The following is a 10,797-nucleotide window of genomic DNA, read 5'->3' on the forward strand; positions in this document are numbered from 1 at the left end:
TGGATTGCGGGGAGCTCAGCGCGCCCGGCCCAGTGTGAGCCGGGGGGGAACCCACGTTCCCGGCACCCCACAGCCCCTGCAGACCCCCAAATACCCCGGGGGACCGACAGGACGCTCAGATCCGGGTTTTCCCCCGGGCAAAGAGGGGCTCAGCRCCCAGCACGGCGACGGCGGTCTGTGCCGGCTGCGGATCAGGCTCCCCGACACGGGAGCGAGAGCATCCCCTTCCCACCTGAGCTACAGCCCGTCAACACAGATGGCAAAATCTAAATGTTATGATAAGGTATTTCTCCCAAATTTCCATCTTAATAGAATTACGAGCCTGTAATTACCCTACAAGCCTGAAAACCTGCCGGAATCCCAATTAGGAATCTGAGGACATAATTGGCCCCTAATTAGAAAGATTTGTCAAATGTGAACAATTTTCTCACCTCTTCATTTTTTTCTTCTTCCCCCTGGTGAAAATATGGATATTTGCTCTCCCCCTCCGCCTCTTCCCTCATAAACAGGGGGCTGCTGTCTCCCAGCTGTACCGCGTTCCCACGTCACACTCCTCCGGGCTCTTGCGAAAGACGAGCTCCGCAGCAGGTGTTAAGCCATTTTTATATTTCCTGGAAAACTGCGCTATTAAAAAAAAAAAAAAGAAGGAAAAAGATGGAGAGCCTGCAGCCTTGGGGCTTTGCCTTTGCTCCGGCTGCAAGGACGGGCACCGTGGTGTAGGGGCAGCCCAGMAAGGATGCAAAAGCTGCTACCAAAGCAGCTTTTTGAGCAGGGAGATACGGCAGCGGGCAGGATGGGATGGGATGGGATCACCCTCCCACCCTGCTGGACCCCGCTCGCCCACCAAATTCGGCAGCAGCCTTGGATGTGCGGCGCCAAGCCCGCACGGACCCGCACGGACCCATCCTTAACGCACGGGCAAGCCGTGCACCGGCCCCGTGCAACACCCCACGTGCGCGGGAAACCGAGGAGTGGAAACCTCCCCGGACGCGGGAGCAAACGCCTGGCATTGCCATGGGCTCGCAGCACCCCAGTGTGCAGCACGGCCTCCCCGGCCGGCCCCGTTTGGGGAAAAGCTGGCCCTTTCGCTGCAGGCAAGGTAAAGCCAGAGGGCAGCTTTGGGCCGAGATCATCAGCTTAAGGCAAAGCTTTGCTGCCCCGGCAAAGCGGCTGCAAACTCCAGCCGTCTGGCAGGGAGAGAGGCARGAAAACCAGAAAAATCAAGGGATTAAAGGGAGCAGACAGGCTGGCCCGAGGGGGAAAGGAGGCTCTTTGGGGCACATTAACCACACGGACACYCCAGCACAGAATGAAGCATCTCCATCGTTCACCCTCCGGAGCAAGCAGCCAGCTGCGGAGGAGCAGTGTGCCAGGGGCTCGGAGGGCTGGTCCGCTGGATGAGCTGCCTCAGCCAGGGGAGGATGAACCGGGATGGCGGATACGAGCCTTGGAGCRGCGGAGGAGAGGGGTCCAAAGGGCCTTTTGGGGTGAAAAAGGCCCTTTGGAGGGCACGAGCCAGCGGAACGGGGCAGGCACAGGGGTTAAAGCGGAAGCTCTCCCGGCAGAGGACCACGCTGCATCGCCACTTCTCCATCATTAATAATCCCTAACGAGCGCTCGCCCCCGGGGCGCCCCCACCTCGTCCCGGGCACGCGGGGGCACGAGCGCGGCTCCCCCCTGCCCACGGCTGCCCGCCGGAGCCGGGATTTACCCACCTCCGTCCTCCTCTCCCCGCCGAGCGGCTCTTTAGTTAAAAGCGACAACGCGGGGGGAGGGATGGAGGGGGGGACAGGGGGAAGCCTGGTTTTCCTAATTAACAATTAGCACAGAGTGTGCTGCTAATTATGTGGTTCCATGTAATTAAGAAGCTAATTAGTGCAGTGTCAATTAAGATTTAATTAGTACCCTTGTCAAAAATACTTGAAAGCGCAGTTTATATGCGAGTACTTCAATATTTCAGTGGTCACGATCTCCGCGACGCGGGGAAGCCGCCCGCTTGCCGGCTCTCAGCTGCGCCCGCCGCCGGCTCGCCGCGCTTTGTTGGTGCCGTCCTTTAAAACGCCGCCGCCGTGATTGATGCCGCGGGAAGCCCACGCCGATGACGTGGCAAGGGGCTTCGGAATAAGGTCTATATGTCTGGGGGGTACCTTGCACCCGGGCAGGGGTGGGAGCAGGGCCCCAAAAGCCCCCCCGGAGCCAAACGCTGGCAACGAATGGAGATTGAGATGGGAATATCCATGGAAAAGGGGTAATTTCCATCCCCCCTCCTGTTTCGGTGGCATCGGGCTGCGCTCGGGTCCCGTGCCGGCGCCGCGGCCGTCCAGGCTCGCGCTCACCCAGGGATTTCTCATGTCGGGAAGGGCGTGGGTGGATGCCGATGGAGGGAGGGAAGAAACACGTCTGTGGCTCTCAAGGTTTCAGGAGACACGTAAACAAAAACCCACCTATACAAACAAAGCAGGGAAACGCTCTGCAGTTTGTAAATCATCCTCTGCAAGCAGCTCGAGGGCTCCGGAGCCCAGGAACACCAGGAAGGGAGCCAGGYGCTTGCTATTTTTCAAACGGCACCRTCTCGAAGGYRMRGGGCTCCTTGCATGTGTCATAGCAGCGGGCTGCTACRGCACGGAGGGGAAACGGCTCTCAAAACTCGCAAATAAATAGCTTATACCAAGCCCCCGGGAACCGCTCCTCACCGGGCACCTTTGCACAGCTCAGGAACCGCTGGGCATCATGTTATCCTCCTCCCGGGCAGCAAATTCCCCAATCGCGCCATAGGACACTTTCTCGCACAGAAATACACCCACATGGACACGTGGACACACCATGGGGCTTGCAAACTCCTCCAAAGCGGCGCGCGTGTCCCCAGAGCCAATGCTTCCAGCAGCCCAGACAACAGATTAAAACCCAGCAGTCACAGGAAGCTGCTTTCCATGTGTTTGGGCCTATTTGGGTGTTCCTTGATAATTTTATGCACTATGGCAACACGTATTTGGCTCAGTTGTGGAGCGAGATGCTGCAGCAAGCACCAAGCTGTCCCGAAGAGCCTGCACCACCCGTGCAAGAGCTCAGCCCAATGGCCCCATTAGATGTAATAACTTTTGCTGCCGTCTAACCCCTTGCTGAGCTGATATTGCCAAGAATTGAAGAGCTTGACCGCAGCCTGGAAGGTTTGGTGGCCTCAAGGAGGTTTGAACCTAAGGTGGTCCCCAAACTAAGCTCCTTGGGCAGACCAAACCTTCAGGAAACAGGTTTGCGTGTTTTGAAACGAAGCCCAGTTCCTCAGGTGCCGAAGCCGAGCAAAAGCTTTCAGGTGCACCTTGAATAGCTCGAAAAAGCCCAAGGGACTAAACCAGGGTCAGGCTCATCCTCCAGCGTAAGCCTGCAGATGAAATCAGGCTTCAGCCGGGATGCCGAGACYGGACCAGGAAGCGCTTTGGCACAGGGGGGGTTCGCATCCGAACCCAGCTCCCTGCCGGAGCCGAGCCCGGCAAAGCTGCCGCTCCGGAGAGATGCGGGGACACATCCCGGGAGCATCACGCGAAGCACGGGAGGCTCTGGGGTTTTTTCCCCCCCCTTCCCTTCTCCCTCCCCCTGCCTTGTACGCGACTGAGCCGCCTGCTCTCCCACAACGGCTGCCAAAATACAGCGAGACAGGGTATAATTACAGACACTTACTGCGGCCATTACACCACCAGCACGGTCTGCGCAAAGTGACACACGACCCGTCAACTCCTTATTCACGCCATTAAGGGGACTCATTAGCATCTTCGCTCAGAAGCAAAATTACCCTCACTGCTCATTTCAAGATGTCATAAATTTTAATTTAGGACCCAAAGATAGCACAATGGGAGCGAGCTGGCTCTCTCCGGCGGAGTCGCTCGCTGGCGGCGGGAGGTGGAGGTGGTGGGAGGGAGGTGGTGGGGCTGGAGCGGGGAGGAAAGAGAAAGGAAAGGCCTTGCTGGATGAAAGACGGCAGGGTGTTAAGGAGCGGAGATGGGGAAGGAGGGGGGGAAAAAAAGGGAGAAAAAGGCATGCCCAAGGGCCTGGCAAGTGCCGTGCCCCGTCGGAGGCGAGGGAGAAGGAGGGAAGCCGCTAAGAGCCAAACACTTCCCAGGAGGGGTGGGAGACGGGCGGCCGGGAGGGTTTCCCTCGCGGGTCTGCACCGTGCTAGTGTCCTTCTTTCCATCCCCGCGGTTTGCCAAGAGCAAACTCCTGCCGTGGGCCCCCACGGCGCTGGAGCTTTGAGTGACACCAGCGTCCTCCGGTCCCCGGTGCCTCCGCAAAGGGGTGAAAGCAGCAGCCCCAGCCCTGCCCCGAGGGCAGCGAAGGCAAGGCGAGAGCCCAGCAAGGCAGCCGGAGCTGGGGCAGCAACGCATCAGCGGCTCCTCCAAAAAGCGGCTGGGCAAATCCTTGGAATCCATCCCCGTCTGGTAGCATCCACTATTTGTCATTCCCAGACACGGATACAGGGCCCTTCGGCTCCGGGCAGCATGTCTCAGATGGGAAGAGCTGTGCAAGCACCGAGGGGCCGGGGAGATGCGTGTGCCCGACTGAGCGGAGCAGCCCCCAGGCTGAGCCCGGTACCCCCAGGGCAAAGCTGGGTCCCAGGTTTCGGGTCACCAGCTTCAGTCCAGCTTTGTAACTTGTCCCGTCTGAATCCCCTTCCCCACGAGGCTCCCCTGAAGCACCAGCATCTCCCTCGGGATCGGGCCAGGTTTTGCTGGAGCTCTCGCCTCTGCCACGCAGCAGAGGGATGTCCATCCCTCTGCCTGGCCGGCGGCTCCAGCCCCCAGGAGACGGGAAGCAAAGAAGCGGAGACGGGAGGGGACAGGATGGACAGAAGCGGGGACATGGGTTGCTGCTGCAGGAAAGAGCAAATCCCTGTGCAACAACTCTCTTCTGGCCCTTTTGATCCCTTAACGCGTGCTTTGCTTTGGAAGCACGTTAAAGGTAGGCACAAACCATCTGAAACGACCCCGTTAGCGCTGCTCCAGAGGTTAGCGGGCGTCTGCGGGGCGGCAGCAGGAAGGATGGGAGCGTTTCCTGCCTCTGCCGAATTCCAGCGTCCGCTTAGCCCACACGGGAGCTCGCGCCGTCTCCCGGCTCTCCAGCTGCACGCGCGGAGGGGCAGGACGCCCGCAGGCTGCGAGCGCGCGAGAGCCCACCAGCAGCAAGCTGCTTTCGCTCCAGAATAAAAGCGACTGTTGCAACGGTATTTGCACGGGGGACACGAGATTGCAGAGCGACTTCTGCGAGGGGCGTCTCAGCCCGTCTGCCCCTGCAGTCCAGCCCTAGACGGCTGCCGGGCATTTGCCCCGCTGGGATTTTAGTAGCCGGCATGTGCCGAGAGATGCACGTGCCGAGGGGCGGCCGCGCTCACCCCTTCCCTCTGCCTGCGGCTGCCAGGCGCTGCCTCGAATATCCATGACGGATAAGACCCGGCACACCTTCCCTCTCGCCCTCAGACACTGCCGGGACAGAACGCAATTACAAACCTCTTAAACTTTACCAGCTACCAGGAGCCGTGATTAATGAGTCCAAGTGTCCACACCTGTAAAAAACAGAGAGGGGAAAGAATTAGGGGGGGAAAAAAAGCAAAAAAAAAAAGCAGCTCCAATTGCAGGCAGCGGAGGGAATCTGGCCCACTCCTGCGCTATAAGAACATAGATCCAGAAAGGTTATGTTAATTTTTAATGTACAAGACTAATTAATTTCTGGGGCTGGCTGGATTAGCCAGGAGTGTAAATTCCAGCCTCAGCTCGGGCTGCGGATGAACCAACAGCGCCGCGGGCCTGCGAGCCGCCAGGGCCAGCGCTCGCCCCCCGCCAGCGCCCGCTCCCGTCCTACAGCCCCCCAAGGGTCGGTGTTGGGGGGGCAGAGCTGGAGGGAGGGTTTTGGGGACAACCGGGGCATTTTGTTCAAGCCACAGGTACGTTTCAGCATCCCAGGTGGGGAAACTGAGGCACGGAGTCTCTGCAGGGAGGGGTAACTGGCTCCCGGTGACCCGTCCCCATCGTGCCCCCAGCGAGAGCCCCTCCGGCGGTGGCGGGCGGCAGCGGGTGCCACAGGGGGTCTGGCTGCCCCGCTGGCACCGAGTCCGGCGTTCGAGATGCGATATAGATAAAGCCTCCAAACCCACTTCTGAAAGATGGAAAAAAAAAAAAAAAAAAAAGAAATACAAAATAATCCCTCCAACGGCTTTTGGCAAGACCGTAATGAAAGGGTCTGGACCCGGCAGGCGGGGATCATGTGGCCTGGAAATACAGTAAGTTTTTTAAGGGAAAGAAAAGGCTCCATTATTCTCGCATTAAACTCTCCCTGGCGCTCCCCCTCTCTCCCTTTCCCTCTGTCAGTCTTTTGCTCGCTCGCCGACTTCCCCCAGCCTCTCCGAAGACAGATCGTTCCCTTAATCACTCTGGAAAAGAACCCCAAGCCGATATAATATTATAATTAATTAATTCACTAAAAAGGTATTAAATTTCTTTTCCCCCCTGTGGATATTATCTGAATTCATTGACCTTTAGAAAAATCACCCTCTAATTGTAACCAGGTTCAAGTGCATTTCCAGCCTGTCCCTTTTACATTAATAATATCTTCCAGGACTCCRCTATGCTGCTTAAATATTGTATAAATTTCACTGCCCCCTCAAAAAAAGGGGCGAGAGAAAGGCATGAAATGAAAACTCTGAGCTGATTAAACCAGCTCAGGAACGCAGGGGGAAGAAGCGAGAGGATCCCGCATTGGCTTGGGCGATGCGTGAGCCCGCAGCGGGATCCCGGAGGGGCTCGGGCCGAGGACGCCCACGGCCCCGGGGGCTCCCGGCCGGCAGGAAAGCGCTGGGGATCCGGTGCCGAAAGCCGGGGAGGCTCCTGGACGGAGCAGCCTTGAGGAAAGTAGATTGCCAAGCGCTTTGGGGTCCAGAGATCCAGCTGGGAAAGGAGGTCTTCACATCCATAGCTGTCTCTTTGGGCCACAAATAGCGCAAAAGGATGGGATTTCCAGAGGGGTCTCTAAATACCGAGATAAACACGGCACTGCTCATCTCCCACCGCCTCCGTTTGCCCTTGAAACGGCACCACCGCTCTCCAGGTTCCCTTTGCTGCAGCCCCTTGCCCTCATGTTTTCCGCTCCGTGAGCCTGCTGGCCCCTTTCCTGGCTGCGGGAACGGTGCTCCGGGCTCTGCTGCTCCAGGCTCTGCCGCTCCAATCGCGGCTCAAACAACAAGCCAGCAAGTTCGCCTGCAGCCGGCACGGTAAAGTCGGTGTCAGGCATGGAAAATCCAGCCGGGCTGCTGTCGAGTCCATCAGGCATCCCGGGCCAAACCTTCCTCTGGCAAAAGTCATGGCACTGCCCAGGTCGGGCCACCCGGCTCCGGCCGAGCCCCGGGGATGCAATTCCTGCTGCTCTGCCCCTCGCTTGGGAGCAGGAGCGTGGTCTCCTCCAGCAGCCCCGGCGCTCAGGATCGTTGCCTCCGAATTGGGCACGGGGGCTAGCTGAGCGCCCGTTCCTCTTCGCCCTGCTCCGAGCTGCGCGATTCCGCCCRAGCCTCCTTCCTCCAGCTCGGCACTTTTCTCCTTCCCTGAGCACTGCGGCCCCTTGGTGACGGGGAGGCATTCGCAGCCCCGGCTGCTGCCAAACCTCCCCGAGCCCTGCCCGGGGCAGCCGCTCTGCTCTGCTCCGGGAAGCGCCAGCGGAAAACCAGCACTTACTGGGGAGCTGCTGCAACCAGGAACCGGGGCACCTGTGCAGGGCCGGGGCTTGCTGCAGGCTCAACGTCCCCATCCCCTCCCGGCACGGAGACGCTGAGGGCTTCAGGTGGGGAAGGAGCAGCAAGAGGAGCCCAAGAGCTCGGACCACAGAAGGGGCTCRGCCGGAGACGGAAAGGAAGGGAAGGGGGATGGAAGGAGAAGGAAAACATGGCCRTGGCCGAGCCTCGAGGCGCTGGAGGGCTTCCAGCCGGCGGGTCCAGCCGGCGCTGCCCCGGGGACACTGCAGCGTCCCGCGGCCCCCTCGCAGGGTGCCCAGGTTTGGGTTTTGGAGGGGGGGCAGCCCCCAAGGCCGTCGCCTCCTGCTGCCCCAACGTCGCCCACCTGCTCCCGCGTCACGGGAAGGGCATCCGCATGGATCGAAGGCTGGGCTGATCCCTCCTCACTTCAACATCAAGCCCATTTTCTGTTTTGTTGAAGTTTTTCCAAGGAAGACTTTTGTAGAAAATCCCCTGGGACTTGAGAAACAACTTGCAACCATATTCGTGGAGGAATTAAAGACGCGTTTTCATTGCTGTATTTACAAAACAGTAGTGAAGAAGTCGCAGGTCTGTTCAAAAAGGTTTTTGTTTCCAAACACATCTGGCTTGACCAAAAAACTGACAAAACCAAASCGCAGCCCTAAAGCCTTTTCCCGGAGCAGTGAGTCTGAGGCGAGGYGGCCACATCCTCCCGGGGAGCACATGCCCACGTCTCAGCCGCTCCGGACTGCGGGGTGCTGCGGCGGCTTCGGTCCCGTCCCAGCCAGGCATCGCCCTGCGCCCCATGCATGGCTCTCGCCCGGCGGCTCTCCCGTGGCCTCATCCACCCCGGGCTCCTTGCAGGAGCTGCCGCCTCCTCCCAGCTCCCAGTTTATGCAAGTGGCCTTTAAAACCTCAGAGCCTGGTTTTTCGGAGGTGCCAAATGCTCGAGCTGCGGAGAGCAGCGGCTGCTCGGCACCTCTGCACACCAGGCTCATCTCACTYCTGACCCTCCTGGTTTTACCACATCCATCCCAAGGAGGGCAAGGGCAGGGATGAGATGGAGACGGGGCAGCAGCCCTGGCGAGGGGACGCTGGCGGCAGACCCGGAGCGCCAAGCGGGAGCAGCTGGTGCTTGCAGGCAGGGCGGGCAGGAGGTGCCGCTTCTCGGACCGATCATCCCCGGGACGGCAAGCGCCCAGCACCCACAACTGGAGAGAGCTTCACTGCACGCGCGGGCGGCTCCTGCGTCCCAGAGCTTGGGCTTCAGGATGCATCCCGGACGCGTCCCCGCTCAGCGGGCTCTGCGATGCCAAGTGCAAAGCGCCTCGGCCCCAGCCCGATTTGTGCCGGCACGAGCGGGAAGGATGGAGGGAGGGATGGAGGGAGGCCCAGAGCCCTGCTCCCACTCCCGCTCCGGCCACGCTGCCGCCTGTTCCGCGCGCCCGCGCCGAGCTTTCCGCCGACAGTCTGGCTCTCTCTTGTGGCTGCGCCCACCCTGTGCAGCCTCCTCCGCCGCCCGGCCCCACGGAGGCCCCTGCGTCCCCCCCAGCCACCCGGGATGCCCGTCCCTGCCGCCRGGAAGAGCGACATGCCAAGAGCCGTCAGGGCACTTCTGTCCCCACGGGACACCTGCGATGCCGGTGCCTGGGAAGCCAAAGCCAGACCCGGCCCCGGCTGCCACCCCCCAGGCTATTGGCACCGTGCAAAGCGCGGGGACGAAGGTGCCCGCCGCCCGGCTCGGCCCCTGCGGCACCTCGCTTCCCGAGGCGCAAACCCCAGCTCGTGCCGACGGGAAAAGCGCGGAGCCCCGAGCGAGGCCAGGAGGCACGCTGCAGCCCCGGCGAGCGCGCCTTTCCCTTTTTATATCCGCCTCGGAGCCGCGACACCGATTTTTTTTCTTTTTTTTCTTCRTTGGGTGGCTCACACGCTGTAATTAAGAGCCCTTCTCTCCCGCCTGCCCGAGTTCCCATCTTTAGCAGCTGTTGTTTAAGTGAAGGAAACCCCCTTTCGTCCTCTCTCTCCTTTATAATTTTTTTTTCCCCCCCTTCTGAACATAAAGGGATGACAGTGCTCCAAGCCAGGGTCTTTTGCATTTCTGAGTTGGTTCTATTAATTGGAAGGAGGGTTAAGAATCTGCAAGGTCGTTTCAATCTACATCTGACCTTCAGAGTAATCCTCTATGCCAACACCAGAGCATGTCATTAAAATGAGGCCCTCTACCATATCCCGGCATCCCTTTATTCTCTCCTTGTGCACATTAATTGCTCATAAGTTGATTTGATCTCCCTATTCTGCAAGAAGTAAATTGCCCTCTTATTTCGCCATTTTCATCCTGTTTTCTTAATTAGGCCCTTAAAAATCTCTAGGGCCTCAGCCGGGCCGCAGGCCTCATCCTGGGAATAAATTTTGATCTCAGCCTGATAAAGAGTGAGCAAACCCAGAGATTGAACAATGTCATTCGCTCCCCCTCCCTCCCCTCCTCGCTATTCTCTTGACATGAAAAGGCTATCAGTTTTTCTCTGTGTTAATATAGGAAATAATTCACACTTCAGGCGTTGTTCTCTATTTAGTGTTCACACTCCCTAGATAAATCAAATCAGGGATTTTTTTTTTTTAAGTGTCTGAAACTACTTACTCTTTCTCTCCCCCCCCCCACCTCGACCACTCTCCCTCCCCCCCTTCTTCTAATAAAGTTTCCACCATTAGCCTCTGTGATTTCCCATCCTGGGAAGTCTATTTTAAGGCAGATTTTCTTTTGTGTATGTATGTGCACGCATACACGTGCGTGTTTAATTCAATCGGCCGAGGAGAGCAGAGGGGCAGCGGGAACTTTTCATGCAGCGCCGTACGCGCCGAGGAGCAGGGGGAAACCGGCCCTGTGAGAAATTCGGCCACATGCCAGCTCAGCCGCTTCTGCCCGCAAGACAGTGGAGCAAGATACCCTGCGAGGACRTTTTCCCCTTGCTTGCACCAGATACATGCTACCTGTGTCACAACCAYGCAAAGCAGCTGGTCCCAGGGTGCCTGGGCACCTCTTGCTCACTTGCAGGGAGTTTTTTTGGTGCATG

The sequence above is a fragment of the Apteryx rowi genome, unplaced genomic scaffold, assembly GCF_003343035.1.
Source record: "Apteryx rowi isolate R43461 unplaced genomic scaffold, aptRow1 scaffold_132, whole genome shotgun sequence".
NCBI classification, from domain to species: Eukaryota; Metazoa; Chordata; class Aves; order Apterygiformes; family Apterygidae; genus Apteryx; species Apteryx rowi.